The sequence below is a fragment of the Lipotes vexillifer genome, unplaced genomic scaffold (genome assembly GCF_000442215.2).
Source record: "Lipotes vexillifer unplaced genomic scaffold, Lipotes_vexillifer_v1.1 scaffold385, whole genome shotgun sequence".
Classification (NCBI taxonomy): Eukaryota; Metazoa; Chordata; class Mammalia; order Artiodactyla; family Lipotidae; genus Lipotes; species Lipotes vexillifer.
The window spans coordinates 690,321-694,660 of NW_006792323.1; the positions used below are offsets into that span (position 1 = coordinate 690,321).

Consider the following 4,340-nt stretch of genomic DNA (forward strand, 5'->3'; position numbering starts at 1 on the left):
AATGCGCCTGCCTAGGCGCTAGGGGTACAGAAGTAAGTCAGACAGAAATCCCTGCCTGTATGTACATACATCCTAGTGAAGGGAAAGAAGCAATAAGCACAAGAAACAAATTATAAAGAATCAGATGGGATATTGCTATGGAGCAAATGAGGAAGGAAAGGGGAAGGTTGGTGAGAGGCTACAGTTGTAAATGTGGTAGTCAGAGAAGATCCCACTGAGAAGGTGATGCTTGACCAAAAGCTGAAGGAGGTTAGGGACTGGTCCGTCTATATGTACCACTGACATTTTAAAAAATTGACATGAACTTAAAACATGAAGCGAAATGTTGGGGTATTTCTCCTTCTGGTTTTAGATCCATGTTGTCAATAATAGACTAGAAGGGGCTTTAGAAATTATCTTGTCCTTCATCTTTTTTTTCCATTTTGTGACGAGGAAACTGAGGCTCAGAGAGGTCAAGTGTACAACTTTCTTGACTTGGCCTTAGACTGACCAATGAAATTGTAGCAGCTTACTGAAAATCCAGTTGTGTTTTACGATCCAGGTCATTCTTTCATCCATCCATCCACTACCTATTCTGTGGTTGTGCTTCAAGCCTGAAAACAATGTCAAAGAAACAGGTGTGAGGACTTAGCTGGTGGTCCAGTGGTTAGGACTCTGCACTCCCAATGCAGGGGACCCCGGTTCGATCCCTGGTCGGGGAACTAGATCCTGCATGCTGCAACTAAAGATCCCACACGCTCAATGAAGATCCCACATGCCGTAACTAAGACCTGGTGCAGCCAAATAAATAATAAATAGATAAATATTATTTAAAAAGAAAAGAAATGGGTGTGTCCTTTGTGGACTTTATAATCCACCTTGAAGACCAGACCCACAGCTAGGAATCAAATTCTGTCTAAGGCAAAATATAAGTAAGTGTATGAATTCAAATTAATAACATAATTACTAAGACATGGAGTTGGTCAGAGAGTGGAGTCTTGATCCAGTACCTAGAGAATGGTGAACCTCCTCATCATTTGGGGGCGAGAGAAAGTCATTCATTCTAAGCAAAGGACACAGGAAGCTACAACGCTAATAGAGCAGGGAGCACAGACTTCACCCAAGCTGCCTTGGAATTCTCGCACTGAGAAATAGTGACAAACATTTCCAATATACCATATGCATTTAATATCAGTGGAGAAAGTAGTAATTAAGCTTCATTTAGTTTCCAACTCGGGCAGAGTAAACGTCTGCATGTCTCATGGCTCTGGATTATATCAGCCCAGCTAAACACTGACAGGAAATCGAAGACACTTCAAAAATGTCCTGACACATATGTTAAATATTCCAAGCTGATATTAGCATCCTAAAAGATTATTAATATGTAGGAAATCTACTTTGATTTTTAAAGCAGTTTCTTATGGTTAAGAAAGCAGTTCACAAATCTAGCTGACAAGCTGAGTCACCTGGGAAGTGTTTAAAAAGCTGTTCCTTGGTCCCACACCCAGATGTTTTGATTCAGAAGGTCTGGAGGAGGGCAGCAGAATGAATATTTTTAACAAGCTCCACATGAATTTAGATAGTCAGCCAGCTTCAGACATGCCCTGTATGGAGGGCTCAGCATTGCATAGGACTGTTAGTTGCTCTCATCCACATGTTAGAAACTTGCATGATATATGGATTTCAATTTTAACTGTCTTATCACACATAAAAGGCCTGAAGAGGAAAATGTCCTGTATCATTGCTTCCACAGGTTGGCATATTTTGACTTTCTAATGAATGAGCTTCTAAATGTTGTTTGAGGTGATTTAGAGTTCTTTTCCCTTAGGTTTAGGAAAAATGAGATGCTTTATCTTATTTCTAGGGGAGAAGTAATCTATACAAATAGATGTATGAAGACCATGCTCTTGAAATGGAATAATTGATTAATTTCTTCTTTGATTTCATTGTTGACCCATTGGTTTTTTAGTAGTCTATTGTTTAGTCTCCATGTAATTGTTTTTTTCTTGTTTCTTTTTCTGTGGTTGATTTCTAGTTTCATGCCACTGTGGTCAGAAAAGATGCTTGAAATAATTTCTGTCATCTTAAATTTGTTGAGGCTTGTTTTGTGCCCTAGTATATGGTCAGTCCTAGAGAATGTTCCATGGGCACTTGAAAAGAATGTGTTTTCTGCTTTTTTTTGGATGTAATACCCTAAAGATATCAATTAAGTCTAACTGTTCTATTGTATCATTTAGGATCTCTGTTGCCTTATTGGTTTTCTGTCTTGAAAAAGACATCCCTTAACGTTAGTGGGGTGTTAAAATGTTCCATTATTGTAGTCCTGTCAATTTCTCTGTTTATGTCTGTTAGTATTTGTTTTATGTTTTGGGGTGCTCCCATTTTGGGTGCATATATGTTGACAAGTGTAAAATCATTTTCTTGTATTGATCCTTTTATCATTATATAGTGTCCTTCTTTATCTTTCTTTATAGCTTTTGTTTCGAAGTCTATTTTGTCTGATACGAGTATTGCGACCCTTGCTTTCTTGTCAAAATAATTTGATTATTCCAATTTTGGAATGAACAAAAATGTACATGAACAATATGATGGGCAGTCCTGAATAATGGTGATAATGAGAAGGTCAGTTCCATAGATCAAACTGGCATAGCTTCTGGTACGTAGTTGGTATTCCAAAGTAATAATAATAGCTACTATTATTATTTGTTTTATGAATCTCCTTTATGTCTTCCTTAGGTCAAACCCTAAGTGGACTAAATACATAAAATAATTGGTGTGTATGGAGGAAGCACAAGTGGGTGTGTAAGGGGTCTCAGTAAACTGTATCACCTGCTCAGACCCTTCTGTCATTGCAAACCTGATTAGTTCTTCTTAAGTCCTAGTCCACTCGAGTCACCATAGACTCAGGCAGCATGTTGCAAACAGAGTTCCCTTGAGGAAATGACCAAGTGGTTACATTAGATCAAGAATCAAGTCAGCGTTTAAGGAAAACTTTGACATGAAGAGCAGAGTTTAATTCTGCTTAAGAATCTCAGAACTATCTCAGATCCTTAGGTCAATGTGAGAACCACTTTTGTCTCCCTGAAATGGCCCAGATGAAATAGTCATCCGGTCCTATGCAGTTCCTTTCACCTAGCTGGCACACCCCTGGGCACTGTCTCCTGCCATCACATAGGTCTCTAGAACCTGCTTTGGTTTCACTGAATTCATTCTGAGCCATTGTCCTAATGTGTTCTCTTTTCCTCACTATCCCTGACCATCTCATCTTTTGACTTTTGTGATTAGTTTACCTGTGTCTGTCCTTGCCCTGCCATGAAGACCATTGTGCTTGGGGCTGCTTCGTGAGCCCTCCTGATCTCTGACTTGGGCCCTTAATCACATTCACCCTCATCTCATGACAAGATCAGAGTCAGCCACTGGGTCAGCAAACACTCTTCCAGTTCTAGTAGGAGAATCAAGCACTGTACATCCTAGAGCCTGAAGATGGCCTTGCTGAACGGTGCTGATGGAGAAGTAAGGGCTGCAGAAAAGAGGGACCAAGTGCTGGTCAGACAGCTTTCTCTCTTACCCAGAGCCCCAAGGTTCAGGTTGGGGAGCTGAGCTGGTTCCTCCTCTCTGCATAGACAGCCATCTGTGTCATTCAGGATTGTTTCCACTTGTAGTGTGACAACACAACTAAAACTGACAGAAAAGAATTTTTTGACTCTAAAAACTAGAAGGTCCAGGACAGTGTTATATTCAGGAATGGTCTTGTTCAGGTACGTAAATAATATTGTCGGGACTTTGTTGAACTTTCTGCCACTCTCAGCTATGGGTTCTATCCATTCTCAGGCAGGTCCCTACTCATGTGATAGATGGAATAGACATATATTTTATGCCGTTATCACTTCGAGCAGAAACAGAACACTTTTTTCCTGGTTGCTGTGTAGCTTAGGTCTTCATAGGCCATATTCTGCACCCCCCCCCCAAAGATGTCTTCCGATTCTAATGCTCTTTGGCAATGTAACATTCTATAACAGTATGACAAAATGTCTCTTCCCTCATCAAGAGGTGGGATCTCTTTCCCCACTCCTGGAGACAGGGCGGGTTGTTTTATTTTTTGGACCAACGGAATGTGCCAGAGTTTTGCTGTGCCAGTTTTGGGCCCAGTTCTCAAGAGTCGTGGAAGCTTCTGCTTTTATTCATTTTTTTTTTTTAACATCTTTATTAGAGTATAATTGCTTTACAATGGTGTGTTAGTTTCCGCTTTTTAACAAAGTGAATCAGTTATACATATACATATGACCCCATATCTCTTCCCTCCTGAATCTCCTTCCCACCCACCCTCCCTATCCCACCCCTCTAGGTGGTCACAAACAACG

The 4,340-nt window shown here is 40.3% G+C and overlaps 1 non-coding gene across 1 annotated transcript; it reads left to right on the top strand.

Moving 5' to 3' along the window:
• The first annotated feature begins 628 nt into the window (after positions 1-628).
• On the top strand, positions 629-701 carry TRNAG-CCC (transfer RNA glycine (anticodon CCC)). Its single transcript has one exon. It is a non-coding gene; the product is annotated as a tRNA-Gly (tRNA).
• The last annotated feature ends 3,639 nt before the right edge of the window (positions 702-4,340 follow it).